Here is a 20,393-nt window from a genome sequence, read left to right as displayed (position 1 = left end):
GAAAGAAAGAAAGAAAGAAAGAAAGAAAGAAAGAAAGAAAGAAAGAAAGAAAGAAAGAAAGAAAGAAAGAAAGAAAGAAAGAAAGAAAGAAAGAAAGAAAGAAAGAAAGAAAGAAAGAAAGAAAGAAAGAAAGAAAGAAAGAAAGAAAGAAAGAAAGAAAGAAAGAAAAAAGGTGTTTGTAGGGGTGGAGGGACAGGGGTTAGGTGGAAGTATGTCACCCATCTGAGGGTCCCAAAGACATCCCATTGCTCCCCTCTGTCTCATCTTCTTGGCGTGAGGGTCCCCCGTTGCCGCCACCACACGCCCAAGAGTTCAGAATTCCGTGGGTTCATCCCCGCTTTGGGCAGGTGGGAGCGCCCAGGTGCCCCCCTGGCAGGGGCCCAGTTTGACGCTGCCCCTTGCAACACTGAGGGTCTGTGGCATTGCCTGCAGTGCTCTGGTGCAGGGTCGGGGTGGGACCCCTTTGTTGGGGCCTTTGATGGCCGTGATGCCCCCTCTGCTGTGGAGAAGCTTTTCCCAGGGTGAAGGGACCCCTCAGGTATCTCCTCTGCCCAGCGGAGGGTGGGCGGTCACTGCCTCTCACCAGAGGGTTCCAACAGGCACCCAAAACCTCTCCTTCCCCCACCCTTTGGTGCCAGGGTCTGTGGGGGCTTGGGGCTGCTGTCTCCTTCCTGAAGGTGCTAAGATTGTGCTTTGTCAGTGTCTCTATCCTGAGTTGTTACTTATCTTCATCAGTGAACAGTGCAAGGCCTCTCAGAACCTTATTCAGGATGTCATGGTCATCTCTGCAGCTTTTGTAACACAGTTCTGCTATAATAGGCAAAAGTCTTTCATGAAAATGTTTAAGTCATAATCTATAATACTTCAGTCTCTGATAGCAGCTCTCCCCAACACCCTCCTCAAGCTCTTGGACTGCTTGTGGTCTCTGTTTCCAGGAGATTTCAGGAACACAAAATTTTCCCATGAGATCCAGTCCTCATCAAATACCAAAAAGGAGATCTAGTCCAATTCTGCACTATAAATACTCTGTGATGCTTATCTGTCAAAGTTTGAAGAATTTTACCATAAAAATCAGAAACTTCAAGATTAATTTTTCTTCAGTGCTTAGATTACCAAGTGGAGTTCATTTGTCAAGGGAACATGAGTGTGTCATGACACCCTTGCTAACATATTAATGAAGAAATTGAAGTCTATAATTGCCTCAAATATGTGAAATAAGTAACAGTCTATATTTGAACAGTGACACAACTTCTTTTGTAGAGAGATATGATGGCCCCCTTGATACATCTACAGAATTCACCATGACCAATTGTCATAAATTGGTAACTTATGACAATTGGTCATAAATTGTCATTTTGTCAATTAATAACACTGACTGGAAAACACTAGTCATGCATGCTTCCATCACACTGAGACAATTGGGCAGAACAGTTGCCTTGTCATGCTAGTTTCCATGCTGTTTTTCAGTGCAGTTGGTAATATACTGTTCTGGACCTATTAAAAAGATTACCTCCCTCTTACGCTCCTGCTTTATTTGTCTCAGCAGTATGAACTCTTGCACTGTTCTAGTGAAATATTTTAGTGTCTTCTAAATATATGCTGCTCCCAAGAGCTTAACTTATGAAGAGGAATTTCCATTGCTTTTGTTTTAAAACATAAATATTTGACTGTGCAAGTGAATAACTAGTATAAACAGCTGTTAGATATTTTTATGAATCTGTGTACTGCATGCCAACAAAGGTGCTACAGGTTTCTGTCTAAATCCATCTCATAAATTGACCATAAATGTTCTAAGGATACCAGCAAGGAAAATGGTGCAGCACTGCAATTGTACTGTCATTTTTTATTTTCTTCATTAAAAAGATTGATATTTAAGCCAAAAAAAAGGCAGGTAAAGGCAAGATAAAATTTTATTTGATCCTTCTTTCTATTCACCTCTGTGTTCATATTTTTAATTGCTCTTTAGTTTCAGATGTGCTTTAAAAGTAATTTCACTATTTACAATACTAACCAGAGATCACTGAAGGTGCCTGTTGCAAGCTTGTTTGACTACTTAATTAATAATAATTGGCTTCAAAATATCATGAGAATTGTTGATAAAGCTGTGTTCCTATGAATTGCACCTTGAACACTCATCTTGTGAGGTTAGATGTTGTGATGAAGATTGTAGCTCTGTCATAATCTTCCATGCAAATTACAGTCCATTTTGTTAGGGAAAGGAGGTTTACACAGGTGGGAGTGATTGACAGTGGTTCCTCTTGAATATCAGAAAAAATTAGATAAAAATTTGGCCAGATGGCCTCCCAATAAAGGCCCATAATATAAAATGGGACACAAGGCCAAACACTATATACCACAAGCCTACATGCCAAATTCTTCTATACATCTCATGTATACAAGTTCCACCCACCTTTCTTTGGGCAGGTCTACTCAGATGTCTCTCATTGTCAAAATGTTAGTATCTCTGAACTATTATTCTTAATCAGCTGTTGTCATTCAGGAAAAATAGTGTTGTTAATGTAGGGTAAATACTGTCTTGCTGAAAATCCATTTGGCTCTCCCTAGTTGTCAAGTAATATAATCTGACTTTCTCCCTAGAGTGAAAATGGAGGAGATCTCACTGCCAGTGTCACTGCTATACAATCTGGTAGGGAGGACTATTTTAGGTGCTTTGCAGTCTGATTAAATTCTTGGCATCCAATGAAAGAATAAATGGACTTCCACTAGAAGGTTTTGTTTTTTTTGGTTTTTTTTTTTTTGGTGATCATTTTCTTTACACAAGGTGGAATATATTTATTTGCTTTGTGCATAGTCACAGATCCTTCATTTACCAATAACATTTCCTGCAAGATATGCAGCCCACAAATATAAGTTTGACTATCACTCAAGAGTCTGTTATCAGGCAATGCAATATAAGGAAAAACTTCACAGCTTTCACAGCTTTTAAATAAGCCTTCTGCAGGGATTCTAAGTTCTCTTTGTCCCTATGGCATGTTCCCTAATCCTTAAGCTTCTTTTCCCTCCAATCTTGAATGCCTAATTTGGGACTCAGTATAGGAAGTTGCATATTACCACTGAAAAAACTGTATTGTATTTACTTGTAAAAACTGTACTGTATTTACCTGAAAAAATGTATTAGGTTTTTGATGGTTCTGGTTAAATATTTGGGCCATGAAATTATAAAGAGGAAATTATATGGTTGTCTTCCTAGTAATTTTCAGAGTCATTTCTTAGCACAAACTTCTGACACCTCCATTGGATTTGTATCTAAATGGGTATGGCTCTATAAAGATATGAAATGAGTAATATTTTTTTGACCAGGCACCAAATAGCATTTTGCTACCTTTTTGTCTTTGGAAATCAGCTGCAATTCCAAATGGCACTTAAATCCAGGTATTGCTAATACAAGTCCCTACTTCAATGGCTGAATATTTTGCAAATTTAGTCTTTAATTTGGAGGTATGTCAGTACTTCACATTCTGAACTACTTACAGGATAAGTTAGCCAATGCCAGAGCAAAGGTAAATTTAGTACTTACTGTAACTGAGTGAGAATTCCAGTTTCACTGAATCACATCATAGTCTACAGTCAGAAAACCCACATATGCTCTACTGGAAATTATAATTTACATCCCTGTAATACAGCACTGCTATTGCCAGCAACAGGCCATAACATTTGCAGCAAATTTGGAAGGCGTGAGAAAGGGCAATTCTTGGTATTACTCAGCCACTAAGTTTCCTGGTCTGCCTTCAGCTTTGTTTCTCTTTGGTATAGCTGTGACAGAAAACATGATAGTGAGCCTGGTGTCTATGGCTCATTTGTTTTACCTTTTTCTGTCTTTAGATGCTACAACCATATTTTTACACAGATGGAAGCAACAAAGGGTGGATCTGTGAAGAATTAGATATTTATAACCCTAACTTAAGCCACACAGTGCAGAAAAAATCCTCATGACATGTGAATTAGACTGTTATGATTTCACTTACACCATGAATAAATTCTTGGCTACATCCATAAATATATACAAATATATATGACCCTATTCCACTCTGTTTGAACTTAACACAACAGTTGCAGCAGACACAGAAAGTGGACCAGGCATCCCACTTTTCATTCTGTTATTTTCAAAACCATGTTTGTCATTGTTTAGCAAAAGGGATTCTAATTCAGATAATAAATATATTTTTGTTCAAAGCATTTTGGAAAAATAAAAGTGACAGAAAAAATATCTCAGATCATTGTAAATGATGTTTTTTTCTGGAGTGGTTCAAAGATAAAATGCTGTGCAATTGCACTACATTGCATCTTTATCTGAGTCTTTATAACAATTACTCAAAGTAAATCTCTTCATGTCAAAACTTGAACCACAGCTGGAAGCCAAATTAAGCTGAAGGACAGTGTCTCAAGTTATATATTATCCCAAGCTAATTACCAAAATCACCTTTATCATTTTAATCTACATAACATTTTCTACAATAATTCTAGCAAATTTTTATTTATGAATGTGGTATGCATAGTTTTATGTAATTTATTGAGATATTAATTTGCATCTTAATGGGGATCCTATGGTTTTGAACAAACAGGAAAAAATATCTTTAGCCAAGTATATTAAGATTTTTCTCAGGTGGCAAAAGCAAGACTTGAGCATCTCCACATAGAGTAAATATTTAGCTCTGATCTTACATTAGTTTGAAATTTCCCAACACTGCCATGGATTGTAAAAGTTTCTCCTTTTTTTTTAAACAGCTGAAAACAAAGCCATACTTTAATTTTTCAAGGAATCCTCCTGCCTAGGAGGATTCCTTGAAAAATTAAAGTATGATAGCCAGAAAAATTAAAGTATGATAGCCAGAAAAAAGGATCAACCAAATATAATGGACCATAGATTCCTCACAGTTGCCGAAAAATGTAACCCTATAATGTCTGTACAAAGGCTTCCTTTTCACTATTACATAGCGGTGAGAACAAGAACATCTTTTAAACAACATATTTTTCTCCTCTGCCCTCCTCCCTTCTCTTTGAAAAGTTAAATGAAACAAAGAATTGTGAAAGGAGCTATATATCCTAAAGGAAACTCTTTCATTATTTATTGAAGACTCTTTTAAAGGTGATGTTACTTTGATAATTAGTGTCAATTTTCAAAGATTCTCCAATCCTGCTCAAGGAGAACTGAGAACTATATTCTGTTATCAAGCAGCAATATTTTTCCTAACAGGATTTGTATCTTCAGTGTCTATATATGAACTGGAGAATAGTAATTACCATAGTCCCGCAATTCCTAAGTGTCGCTTTTAAAAAACTTTTGCCTTACAAGTTTGATACAAAACTATTTACATTTAAATATCTGTAAAGAAAAGTTTTTTACCCATTACATGCATTAGGATTTTCAGGAAGGTCTCACAAAACTGTTAATGGTCTTTAGGGTTTATGCAGTATCATAATATAAATATATCTATATTTATGTGTTTGGGGTTTTTCTTACAAGAAAGTATTTGGTACTTTGCAAATATTTTGTGGGTGGAAAATTGCTAAACTAAGAGCTATGGAAAGAGGTTAGAACAAATCTCAGTATAAGATAGTGCTCTTCTTCAGCAACTTCAAGAGGTCAGTGAGGGTAGATGTTTATAATTTAGATCTGTTCCAGCTATTTATGGCATTTCTTGTTTGTTAAACCATCTGACAGGTTCTTGTCTGATAAAATATCTGATAAAATCTTTCTGTTATCTCTGAGAAACATTCTGAGAAGCAGAAAGTTCTTCTGTACCTTACACAACATCTGATACCTGAACTGCAGCCTCAAAAGGATTGAAGCTAACTTGAATAGCAGCTCCCCGCTGAGATGTTCCTAACATCTCTGAAACAGTGTATGTGAGGAGGTGTAGAAGCACCTCCTTTAATGCAATGTATTTTAGCATTTTGCTGATGCTAAGAGAAGGGAGCCATATCAGACATGCAAAGTGCCTGTGCACTGCATCTTGTCTGGAGATGCCAAAAATGCTGTACAGATCTTCAACAACTCCTGGTCTATTTAAAAATCCACTCAACTTGTGACAAAGGAAATCAAGGAACTACAGTGCAAAACTTAGATGATATTCAAGAAGACTTCTCAAAGTGCAAAGTTATATTGGGTTATGAAAGCTTTTCTTAGGCATATCTGTTTAAAAATCACAGATCATGGTTATTCAGATGTTCTGCTTCATATGCTGTTTTGTTATGGGCCTTGCTTTAACAATTGTTGTTAAAATGTAACTTCTTACAGACATAATTGAAATGTTTATTGGTCTAGAACAGTAAGAGTTAATCTCTTGACATCATCTTCATGTCAGCAAATAAATATTTTTAATGAAAATAATAAAGTTTCATCTATCAGACAAATGAGTGCACAGGAACATTTGTTTTGAAATCAAAGTCAAGAATAAGTTCTCTAGCACAAAATATCCACCAACTATCTCCTCATTTTAGACCTTTTAAAATATTTCTAAACTTAAGTAAGCTATAAAATTTTATTTACGACAAATGCAGCTTAAAACCTGTTTTCAACCTGTACCTCACTGCACCAAACTAAGTTGTTCACAAATTTCATAAAACAGAGAAAGTACAGAGAAGTGTCAGCAAGGACAGAGGTTTTTCGCCAAAAAAATACTGCTGTGTGAAGCCTGTGTTTATTGATGAAATATCCAAAGGAAGAAGGACACTAAAAATGAAGAGGTTTTTTTAAAGTTGTTGAAAATTAGAGAGTTTCATCATGTTTCATAACTTTTCTTTCCTTTTTCTCAAAGAGCTGTACAATCGAGATGAAAGAATAGGACAAAGACACAGATGAAGAAAATTTAATTAAGAAGAACATCTGATGCATGCTTTACCAAATACTCATCTAGTTCTGCCATTTATTAAGCAAGGTCTTATAAGGTACTCAACTAGTTCTTTACTCCATAATAAAGATATTTTACTTGTTTGGCTTAATATGTTTAATAAAATAAGAAAAGCATGGACATTATATAATTTTATGTAACCTCTCTTATAGGCCTAAATATGACAACATAAAGAAAAATTGTGCAACTTCTGTTAATCCTGCTAAAGAAGTATAATTTTTACTTCACTTCAGAACATGAACAATAAAATATATACAATACATTTAAAAAAATTTAATAAACTCAAAATATCCTGCATAGTGCCATATTGATAACTGGGTAGTACTGGTGGACTAAAAGTGTTGTGATATAGGAAACTGAGGAAAGTATTATAAAATTCCAAGTTTCAAACTGAACTTTCATGCATGGTAAAGTCAACAACTACAGTACTAAGTAATCATTCACTGCAGAGCAGCTTCTCTGAAGTTCATATGTTCATAACTGGTGGAGCCAAAGCTAACTAAACTATTTCTGTTTTTTTCTGTTTTAACAATTTGACTGCTTGACAGTTTAGATATCAGAATAAAGTTTATCTCTATTTTAATATTGGTGGGGGAAAAATATCTCAATATGTTCACATTCTAAATGTGTCTAAATAAATTTTTGATGTCATACTAAAATGACCAGATTTATGGGCAAGGTTTTGTCTGTCATTTAACATTCTTGATAAATCATTGGCTGCACTGAGATGCGACAGTTTGGAGGAAAAAAAAGGAGATATGCCAGGTTAAAACCTGTGACATACTGGGAGCATTTGACTTCAGTTTGTAGGAAAACTCAAAATACTAGTAATTCTTTAAACACACTCCCCGATCTGGAGCAGAGGTGAAGCCTAAAGCAGATCAAACTCAGTCACCAGTAAATGAACATCACCTATAATATATAATTTCACATTGTAAGTCTTCCACAATTTGTTTTCAGTACTGTCTACATTCTGATCCATTGATATAAGTGGGAACAGGTCTGAGGAATATTCAGCAGTAAAAGTTGATGAAAAACGGTCTAGATTCTGCCATTTTCTAGTATATCAGAGTCTGAGAGCCAAATGAGGCAGAATAAGTCATTAAAAATATCTTTCATGATGGTGAATATGAAGGAGGGGATCCTGAAGACTTATTTGGCTGAGGAATGGTAGTGGTTTATTAGTTAAATCAAAAAAGGCAAGGCTAATAGTGGGGCACAGTTGTGGTCTTTAAGAACTAAGCTTCCATTACGTTCTGATTGTATTGAAATACCCTTTCACCCTATGCCACTTTTTTGTTTTCATTTTCTCTAAAGTTCTCCATGCAAGAGCCTCGGCAACCTCTTTGATTTCACTGCTGTGCAAACATTTAATTTTACTGTTATATGTAGAAGGATGTATTCTCAGATCTTTCAATGACCATCTGTCATTGTAAATTCTCATTATTCATAGAACCATAGAATATTCTGAGTTGGAAGAGATGCACAAGCCTTCTCAAGTCCAAATCCTGGCCTTTATAATTTTCCGTTTTGAAGCACATGATTCATTCTCTCCTGGCACAGCACAACCTGTTTTCCAGGCTTCTGTCTATCTAACAATAGCTAGCTATTGTTTACCTTTGGACAATAACTGTTTAAGTGGTGTACAAGAATTTCCACTGCAAAGCTAGATCTTTTCTAGGTTATAATATTGCAATAGCAACAAGAGATCATTTTATTCCACTTTTATATATTAACATTCTATTAAAAAAATCCCTCATCTTCTGCCATAGAAATTTAAAGTCAGAGAGGACTTACGATCGTTTTGAACAATAGAGTGAAAAATATTCTTTCATGCCAGTCATAGTTTTAGCTCAGAGCTAAGCTAAGTTGGACATGGCTAAAGGCAGTTGCATGTCAGGGGAGTACTCTTGAACACCATGCCATGTTCTGACAGGAAAAAAATCTATTCACTGTGACAGCCAAAGTACTCATCCTATCTATCCAAAGTGTCACTGTGGGAGATGCATCACCAATTTTTTGTTACTTAAGAGTAAGTGAACTGGTGTGAACCATGGTGTAGTGGATATTCTGTTCAGAACCTTGCACTGGCCTCTGTCAGAGAGATGCAGCCACTAGAAATAATTCAAGATCAAGGTGGTCCTCTGTCCATCCCCCAGCAAGGAGATACCAGTTGTAAAGCAAGAAGCAAATGTAGCTTAGTCCATATTCTGAGAGGCAAGAAAAATGCTCTCCATCTCCCAGGTGCTTCTGCACAATAGTCCTGAGGCTTTGTAAGTAGAAGAGCAGCCTAGGGACAAAGTGGATGAAATTCCAGTTGCACCAGAGGCACCACCACAATCAATCCACTATATTACAGCTGCTTACAGGAAGCAGAAGAGGAGATGTGACATAGCTGTAGGAGATTTCCTTCTAAAGGGAGCAGAGGGCCTGATATGCCAACTGGGCCCAACCCAGAGGAAGGTCTGCTGCCTCCCTGTGTTGAAGACCTGACAGTTCCAAACCTGGCATGGCCTGCAGACTACAGCCTGTTACTGATCTTCAGTGTAGGGTGCAAGGAAGTGGCAGCACATAGTCTGAGGGCAATCAAAAAAATTTCAGGGCCTTTGGACATTTGATACAGGAATCTTGGGTATGAGTTATTTTCTGCTCTATACTTCCAGTTGAAAACAGCAGTATCGAAAGAAACAGATGAGCTGAGTCTATTAATAATAACTGTCTTCACAGCTGGTGTCATCACCAAAATTTTGGTGTTTTGACAATGATATGGCCTGTGCAGGGTTAAGCAAGCTGGCGTCAGACATCAGATGTCATCTCAATGAGAAAGGAGTCAGTGAGATTTATTGGCAGAGCTTTAAGCTAAATATGATAGGGGAGAGGGGCAATATCAAGCTTGTTCCTGGAAAACTGTGTAGTAATATGAAAAAGTTACATGGAGAGGGTACTTGTGATGGTCTTCTGCAGGTGACTCTGAGAGGTACCAGCCACACTGGAGCACAGGTGCAATGTTACAGAGATGGGCTAAGGACTCCTGAAATAATAGAAACAAGCAGGAAAACATTTTGGTATTTGTACAGTTTAAGCCTGTATTACATTCACTCCCAAAGTACATTTCAAGTGAAAATTTAATAGTTTTGCATGACAGTTTTTAAATAAGTAAACAATTAACTGTAGGTTAAAATTTGTTCCAAATCTACTGGAAAACTGAATTTAGTACTCAGTGTATCCATCCACTTCCTGTGTCATACAGAAGTTCTGCCTATGACAAGTTTCTGTCTACTGTTTCATTGTCAAACCTCAAAAGAATCCTGAGACTTATTCTTTTCAGAAGTTTAGAGAACAGTTCCTTTTTATAAGCAAGCGAAAGCAAAGGGCTGGAGTCTTGTTTTTCAGACTGCTTCATTTTCTTCTGCAAGTTCCTACAAGAAAGGTATTGATCAGAAGGTTCCACAATCTAGGACAGCAGAAATGCATTAATCAGGATAATGGCACATTCTATGCTCACTTTGCTAACTATGGACCATACAGAAAAGTGGTGAAGTTGCATCTGCAGGACAAATGAGCATTCTGAGACATCAGAGAGATACTGACGCAGATGTGAAAGCCTCATGCAAATCTTAGTCCAGCACCTTAGAGATTTATATTGTCTCACCTGCTAAGATCTCAAGTTTTTAATTTCTCAGACTGGTCTTGTCTATTTTGCCAAACACATTTAAATGACAGAAGGAAGTAATAATGACAGAGCTTGCCTTTGAAGTGAGTGCAGCTAACTTGCAATGTTGTTTGTGTTCAGCAATTGCCTGTCACTCTAGAGGGTCAATGTTTCATTTGTCTTGGTCTCAAGCAGAAGTAGCATAACAGGTGGAGATGAGGAGAACTTGTTGCAATATTAATATAGTAATAATAGAAAAGGTCATAATGATAATTTTTAAATTTTCAGCTGAAGTTATAAATATCTAATTTGTAACAGCTATAGTTTAAGGCAAAAATTGAGTAGCAACTTTATTATTAAATGAAAGTCATATTCTTGTTCATTAAAACAAGTCACTGAAACAATTTCCACACTATGGCTCCAAGAAAAAACCAAAACCAACCAACAAAAAACCCTTAGACTTTGAATTACATGAGCCAGATAAGAGCATTCTAAATTTTATTGTTTATTGTCTTGCCCAAGACACTTGAACTACCTATGGACATGAAAAGGACATAACCTAAGGGAAATCCATGATAAAAAGTTATTTTGAAAATCATTCCCTTGATCATAACTGGATCTCCTACTTTTCTTCAACAATAAATCTTCTGTGAGAACATTAACCTGGTTTTCAGAGGAGGCTGCTTGGACACAATGGTGTAGAGAAAACAAGACAAAGCTGAAGAAAAAAATTTAGAAGACAGCCTAGATGAGCTGAAGGGTAAAAGGGTTCATTTTTCTTTTTCTGAACAAAAGGCAGGACCAGGCAGAACATTGGTCAGTAGTGAAATTAGAGGAGAAATTAATTGTGGAATGTACTGGAAAATGTTACAAAAGGGTGATTCAAACTTAAACTGATGAGTTTGATATATTTAAAAGAAATAAATGTAAAACTATAGCAGGGGTACTCTACTGTGACCTCAAATCATATTTGTATGATTCCTGTTGTGCAAGACATCAAGACTGCTTGACATACTTATGAAAAATACTTATTTCACCTGTAATGAATACCATTTTAATATTATTTATGATGCTCATTTGGGTATTGTTTTAGAACTCAGCTCTTCCCCTACCCCCATAATTTTTTTTTTCTTTTCCTGTCTGAAAAAAATCCAACATGTGAAAATAAAATCTAAATGAAAAAATAGGAGAACAACCACAATTATTGTAACTAAAGTGCATGAAAATACTAAAATAAAAGTTACCTCTGCAGATATTTAGAAAGTGTGTTCAAGTAATAGATTTAGTTCACTTCAGATATGATTAATCAAATTTAAATAAATTCAAATTTCTGTTATTTTTCACAAAGAGGAAACCACATCACGTGTTTTGACAAATTGCCAAAAGATCACTTAGCTTTTTCACTTAACTCTAATTATTTTAAGGTTCTGGAAAGATATCTTAATATTATTTATCTTCCTTTATCTTTCTTTACCACTAACAGTTTACACCATAATGTGAGGCATATAGCCTATAAAAAGGTTACCTTTTTCTCAGAGTTTAAGTTAGTAACTATAGCAAAAGAATATCCTTTGTCGGAATTTGATAGGGTAATGAAAAGTTGAAATTAATGGAAAATTTAAAGTTTCAGTTTTTAATGTCACATTTTACTACTTGTTCATGGGCAGATCCCCAGGTTCATCATTCTCTGCATATGTTAATGGAATAGGCTTGATCAACCTCTCTTCTGATTGCCATTTGAACTGCTGTATTTTTCAATATAACTTTTTATAATTGTTTTTATGTTATTTTTATGGTTATAATAGTATGACATCCATGATATGATGCCATTAGCACTTTGAGGACTCAGCTGAGTCCTCAAAACAATGATACTTCAATCTGTTGATTTTTAGCAGCTTTGGGGTTTTGTAGCCAAAAGTCACAGAAGGTGACATATAACAGTGACAACGCATAGAGGAACAGATTTTCACGTTGTGGGTTTACAGACAAGGAAAATGCCTTGAAGAATTTCCGACAGGTCTGGATCCTGCGGAGGAAAACTGCAAGCTGGTTTTGGACATAGCAGAATATTCTTGGGAGAAAATGATGTAATTCAGTTTTCTTGCATTTGTACAAAACTGTATTTACTATGACTTTTGTGGTTTTTATCTGTGACAGCATTGAAGATTATACTTAGATTTTTTTTTTGAAATTAAGTTGTTTCACTGATCTATTGGTAACTCTGTCTAGAAGTACTAAAATCATTTGCACAGAAAAAGATAGATTTGACATAGGCTTGACTGATTTTTGACTTGTGAAGAAGATCATACTGCTAGTGTTTGCATACTTCAGAATTGATAGTATTTTCTCTAATTGCTCCAGTAGAGCAATGGAGCTCTCTATTGCTCCAAGATTTGAAGGATCTACTAATTGGAAGCATATCATTGTCCAGTGTATTGGCAACCAAAGTGGACTTTTCACTTTTCCTCTCCCTTACACTATTTTGCATAATATACCTCAGGTACTAGCCTGCCTGAATACATTTTAAACATGTCTCTAGAATTGCTGAGGTGTCCTAATTAGATTAGTGTAACCTCTAGAATAAATACCTTAGTAGCTCCTGTGCAGCACTTATCAACGTACGGGCAAAAGATTTCATTTTACTATACTGGAAAATAAATATGTACAGGCAGAGAGATTCTAATTGTAGACTTTTTTTCCCATTCATTTTAGTAACTAGAAAAGCATATCTTCATGAATCTGTGACAGTCCCAAACAATGAGCCTGAGGAAAACATATCAGCTACTCTCATGACAATTAGGGCATATTTGTAGGATGAATAAGCCATGCTGATACTCTTGCAGATCTCAGCATGTTTGTGTCCAAGTTGGGGTTTTGAACTAGTTTTTGGTTAATGAAGAAGTAAATTTTATTAGGAGAGATGTCAAAAAAAGTTCAATTTTCTAGGTAAATCCCTCTGTAAATCTGTGTAATGAATACTTTTTTTTCTGTGTGTTACAATATTTTTTTAATTTCTATTTTTTTGTCTCTATCTTCACAAAAATCTCTCTATATATTATTACGGTAGGTGTGGCGATCTGAAGTCTTCTGAATGTTAACATGTGGATTGAGGAAAGGAAAAGGGAAAAAGGAAATATTGCCCATAAGAGTGAATTCTTTCAAAGCAAAGGAATCTCTTGAAATACAGTGCTAACATTGTACTGATGAAAAATTGCAATCTTCCTGTGTGGATTTCTCCAAACCAGAATCATACTACACCATAAATTAGAGAAAGCTGAGTATCATTACTGAAGAAAAAGCATAGCACATAAATTACGTACCTAAATTTTGGTAGCATATTTTGATGCAAACTCTCTGACCAGAACTGAATAGTAACACAAGCTGATCTGTGTCCAGATATCATCATTCTTCAAAATATGTCTTTTGAGGGAAATAGCAAAAAGAAACAACAACAAAACCAAATCACACCAACCAAATAAACAAACCTAAAAAGGATTAATGCTTGCTTATCACCTCCATTTTGTCTCAGGCATCCAGAATTTCACTAATCTCCAACAGTTTCCTATTAAGATATTGGATAATCAGAAATTTTGTTAGTCCACTTTCCCTGAAAATTATAATAATCCAAATTAGGCCATTTACTGGATTGTCTGAAGTTAACACATCAAATTTTATGAATAAATCTTTTAAGGGCACTAGATCATGTTGAGAGCCTTAGAAATTTTTAATTCACTTTTAAATAAATATCAGAAGAGAACACATGACCATTGGAGTGGCAATCTCAAAAAGCAAGCTAAGTACATGTAAGATACTAAGAAACGTAGGGCATTAAGAAATTAAATGAGGAAATTTAAACATTCATATGATGTCCTAGGACAAACAGTTGTTTATCAATCACCTTCAGAAGACTGCTAGACATTAACTACTGAAGCTCAACTTGCAGAAGGGAGTTCCACAGCAAATTATGTTAATAATACATAAATCCATTGGATGCAAAAATATTTCACAAACACAATTCAGAAATGCATATGCAGCAAGGATCAAACTCACTCTCTGGTGTGTCTGTACTAAGCACCTACCTTATTTCCCAAAGAAATATATTAATACCACCAGAAGTTATACAAATGGCATAAAGCTGTCAAAAAAATGATGTTTAGTAGCTCTCAATATTGCTTTGTTTAAACCCCATATTTTTCAGTCACTTGAATATCCCTGGGTTTTTTCAGTCCTATAGATAAACCACTGAAAAAAAAACCAGTTTTATGAAAATATGCACCTAATGGTGGTTTCATGAAGAATATAAAATTGCATTTTTTGGTGCTGCACAGAAAGTACTTGTGAAATGCCACTGCATAAAAGGCACCTCACCTAGGCAACAATGACAATGAGAAAGTAGGCATTCCATTGTTTTTGGGAGTACTGCTGCTTTCAATTCAACACCCCAAGTATGAAAACTACTCCAGTTGCCTTGTACATAATGCCTCTGTAACTTGCTGAACTTTGTTACAACTGCGAGGTTAAGAGTAAGAAATTGGTAAGACAGGGTGTGGAGAAATAATTACAGAAAATTACTAGGAGGAGATACAAAACCATCTTCAACCAACACAGGCAAATGTACAGCAGCTTTCCATACAAGAATAGCACTTCATGACCATAAGCATAGATATAGGTAGTGCTTGGCATTTAATTCTAAAGCTTGCCTGGAGAGACAACATACCAAGGCGTATTAAGAATCATCATTGCTTGAAATATCTGGAAAAAATTGACTTTTCTTCAAAAAAGACAAGTTCTATGTCATGAACATAACAGTTCTGATGGTAGAATGTATGTCAAAATCTTACTCTCTATGCTAATCAGGTCGAATTTCTTAACAGCAATTATTCTGCCATTAAAATTTATGAATACATTAATATAATTCACAAACTAAAAATATCAGCTAGAAATGTTACATAGCAATATAATGATTATTGAATTCTTCAAAAGAATGACAAAGCATTTTAAATTTTAGGCAGGAAGATTTTATTAACTCAAACCCTATGAGTTGACAGAACAGCTCTGTTGTTGGAACAGGATTGAAATATTTCTTTTGTTGTAATATCCACTATTTCATCATGCCCAAATCAGTCCAATTGAACATCATCAGGCAATGATACTATCCATACCTTTTTTTTACAGGATGCTGAAAGAATAATAAATATTCTTCATTGCTGTGTAAAAAGAAAGTGCTTATGTTCAATAAGAAGTTATTCTTATGTACAGGAAGAAGAAAGTTCACACACAGCTCTTTTTTTTTTTGCCTTCCATGTTTTCTTAGGAAGAATGAACAGAGTGATTATAGGGCAACTGAGAGGGACTGTAACTAAGATTTTGTTTCTCCTAGAAGGAAAAAATATTCTTATTTCACTTGTCTGCTCACTATTTCAAATTATTTTTTATATATACATATAACTTTATAAATTCTTTTCCGATAAGTTTCAGTAAAAATACGGAAAAATAGGCAATAAATGTAAACTAGAAAGAGTAACTAGAGAGTGAAGTGGTTTAATTCATAATAACAAAATTCAAAATAAAAATTGTAAAGAGATCAGATAAGTAATAACTGATAGAATAAAAATGCACAGTCTAAAAGGCATTCTATCACAAAATTGCTAAAATTCAGTCTGCAGCACTGTAGCAAGTTCAGTAAATATTTTCCTGATTTATTAACGGGTTCTTTCACTCATCCTCTCCTCCTTTTATATTTAGATGTTTCAGCATATCTCGGACATTATGCCTTCATTTGCCTCAGAGAACCTGTATTCTACATAAGAAAAGTTTGTCCTGGCATATTTGTATGTTGCTGATATTAATCTCCCCTGCAGCCCAACCAAAAGATTTAAAACTCTGTGTGTAGTAAATCTTTCTTTCTGAATCTACATAATATAAAAATCCAGTCGACAGGGAGTAAGAATATCCTTAGGTGATACAAATAGGAAGGCAGCATGGGGAAATATAGAATATAAGGTCTTGTGGGAAATGAAAAAGGAGACAAAAGTTGAAAATCATCTTATAAGCAGGGCAGAGTTTCAGATTCAAATTATAAATTTACATATATTTCTAGCACAAACCCTTTAATTCCAGTCTTAGAAATATTAACCTGCCAGAATGGGAAATAAGGCCGACAAAGCAGGAGACATATGTAGACAACATTACTTCTTGGCAGGGGGTGGTTTATGGATATTTCTGGTCTATTACAGACTCTCACAAACCATTTTATTCTCTAAGCTTCGGGACGCATTTTGAGCTGTAACCCATAAGCATTTGCTTCAGCTCCAAAACAGAAGTAAATATTTCATCAACCACAGATTTCCCAAGCATTTTGTATTGGAATAATCAGTAAAGGGAAGAATGTATTTGGATTATGAGTGTTTTACTGAAAGTCCTTTCACCAAGGGACTTTCAAATGGTGACTAAATAGGCAGAATTGAAATAATTTTTTTTCAATTCCATCAATATAGCAGGAATTCCAATAGAATAATGGCCAAATTCCTACTGCATCAGTAATTCATGTTAGTACTTTAATATTATTGTGGAGATATAAACTAACATTAGAACTACAAGGTGACTAGCAGTTATTTAATCTCCTACCTTAGAGAATTCTTGCAGATATTTCATTATTTGCTGCATGGCAGATAGCTATTATTATCAGAACTATTAGCAGATATTTCAAGAGTTAGTAATAGCAATAGCAGATTACAACTCTTACTCTTCTGTTGCACTTCAGTGTCAGCCTAAATTCCAGACTTGGCCTGCAATGATTCTGCACCTCTAAGGGATAGTTATTTTAATACATTTAATAATTTTAATACATTACTTGAAAAAACAGTATCCGCTGGTTTGGGTTTTTTTTTCCTTTCCTTCCTCTCCTCCTGCCTGGAAGAGAAAGGCGAAGATAGAAATGTTAAATATATTTTTTCTGAGATACATCTTCCATTGCATGTGGCCTTCCTATAATTTGCTTTCAACTTCACTGCACTAGCATCAGGTCCCAGAAATTCACAGTCTATTCAGTAACAGCAAGAAGAGAAAATAAGCAAGCTCAAAGATTAATAATTTTGTATGAAAATAAAAAAGATGAGCGGTAATATTGTATATGCCTCATATGTATGTGAGATAAAGAAAAAAGTGAACAAAGTCTTTCTCCCAATCCACTTTTAAGCTGTCAACAGTTATCTGTGAGGTTTGTCTAAAATAAACCTTTAAGGAAAAAAGAATCAGACTGCATTGCTAAAGCACACGCTCAGGCTGACACTAGATGGTCCATCTCTAGTCACTTTTTGTTGTTGAGAAGATCCTGGACAGGATGAACAATGTATGTACTCTCAAAATTACTCCAGCTTTCACTCTGGAAATAAATTCAGTCTTCTACACTGCCCCTGCTGTACACTTGAACCCTGGGTGAGTGGCAGGCTTTCAGAATAGTATTTGTTATTTTTTCAATATATTGCAGAGTTAATACAATTTTCCCTTGATATGTTAAAACCATAGTGCATAAGAAACCTGCATTAAACTTTTTAGAAAACCTTATATTTTTGAACAGCAATCTAGAATACTGTAGGCAGAAGTGAAAACCAATACAAAGATTCAGATTTGCATGGCAATTATGGTGTAAAACTATTTCAACAGCAGAAAGGTATCATATTTTTCCCTTAGAAGAAAGAGGAAGAGGTCTGCTATTCAAAAAAATCCCCAAAGAAAGAAAACAAAAAAAACAAAACTAAAACCAAATCAAAGAAACAACAACAACAAAAAAAAGAAGCCCACCACCACCACAATAAAAAAACCTGAAAGGATCTCTCAGTATAAACAACATTAAGTGCAAGAGGAAAACATCCTTATGGTTTTTTGAGGGTTTTTTAAGTGTTCTGATAATCAAGCTGCATTGTCTTAAATGTTTGGACAGGAGTGCTGAGCATGGGGAGATTCAGGCAAGAGCAAGTGAGCTCTTTAACAGATTAACATCTCATAAGATTTTGTGTTTCATTATGCCACATTTTGACCCTGAACCAGATTTGAAAGGAAACTGAAATGGATTCAAAATTTTTTTCTTCTCTCTGGCTCATGCTTGGAATGAATGGCAGAATGTGAGACAACATTTTGCTTATTGATTCTAAAGGGAAGCATTCCAACTTAGGAGAAGGCTAAAGAAAATACTCTTGGAGAAAGTTGTTCTGCTTATTTTTCCCCAGATAAGCATTGGGCAAACATGGAACTCAGATGAGAAAAAAACCTTCTATTATCATTTTTTTCCCATAGCACAAAAAGTAAGGATTACTCTGCCTTCTTGGATTCTGGTAAATTGAAGCCAACAATGTTTAAGAATTTCCCTTCACTTACTTGACAGCCTAGAATTGTAAAGGGCTCAGCAGGATCATCATAAAAACATGTTCTAATTTGGAAAAGGGCCAGCCAGAGAAACTGCTTCCAGGACACCAGCTGAGCAATGAACTCTTGCCTTGTATTTTCCCAAAAGATTTTCATTTTTTTCACGATGATAACTCATTTTAGCTATTATTAGTTTAAAAGTCAAAAAAATAAACAAAAACCCACAACAAAACAAAAACAAAACCAGAACTACAAGACAGTTCTATTCTGCTTTATTCTGGTTCTTTTTATTTTTTTTTTTTTTGCAATGACGTCCATTCACAACAAAAGATTATGGAAAGAGATGAGCATACAAGCTTATCTGTGTTACTGCTTTAATTCAGTTCTAACATGAGATTTTGAAAATAATCTCCCACTTGCTACCATCCCCTCTCCTTTAGTTCTAGCACTGACAAATTTTTTTTCAAAAACAAAAACTGCATTACTTCTGGTTAAATATAAAGCAGAAAGTATAGTCCATCATGTGATCTGTGTTCAAACTTCCAAAATGTCACAAATTTATGGGAAAGTGCACCAAATCTCAGAAAAATATCGGTTTAGAAATCACCTCAAAAATATTTTCCTCCTGAAAAACAAAGCATAGTCATCCCATTGGAAAGTAACCATCACTAATTCACAGACTATTGAAACTCTATGAAGGAGAAAGAGTGAAGAAATCATGAATACAAGATGAGGACTAGGTTAACCTATTTAGTAAATATTTGATGGCATTTTTTAAAAGGAGACACATATTTAGAATATCTTCTATTTTCCAAGAACAAAATTTCTATTTGTTTTGACATACTGGATGCAGCTGGGAAAAAAACCACAATGAAAATCAGGAGCACACAGTGTCTGAGAAGAAAATATTTCAAATCTCTTGAAATATTTTGTGTTTGATTAAGCATTTTCATTTTCCTTTCAGAAAGTCATGAATTTTCTCATTCTAACTCTATCCCTGTGTCATTCTCATTCTAACATCCATGTGTCTCACATTAGCAGCGTCTACTAACAGGCAGCACTAACTTGGTTTGGAGTGTGATAAACCGTTCTTGACCAAAAGAGTATTAACACAGATTAATCTGTAGGTTTATTGAGATCTGCAGATCTAAGAGACCTAGTTTGAATTAAAGTCAGTTCAGCAAAAAGAGGGTAAAATTATTAATATGCTTTCATTTGGTGTGATAATATCCATTTAAAAGTGCCTTTACTGTATTCTATTAAACTAATGTTTTACATTACTAATTTTGAAAACAAAGAAGTTATAATTATTCAGTATGATTAATATTAGATTCTATGCAGAGTCACCAAATACTAGACTTTGACATGACACACGGCTTGGTTGAAATTTCTGCAGCAAATTACAAAATGCCTTAGAATTATTAATGTCAAGTAATGAATGTTCTAAAATTCAGTGAAAAAGCTATTCACTGTTATGAACTTCAAGGAATAGACTAGTTATTGGG

This window comes from Molothrus aeneus, chromosome Z (genome assembly GCF_037042795.1).
Source record: "Molothrus aeneus isolate 106 chromosome Z, BPBGC_Maene_1.0, whole genome shotgun sequence".
NCBI lineage: Eukaryota > Metazoa > Chordata > Aves > Passeriformes > Icteridae > Molothrus > Molothrus aeneus.
Note: the sequence above shows the minus strand (reverse complement) of the source record.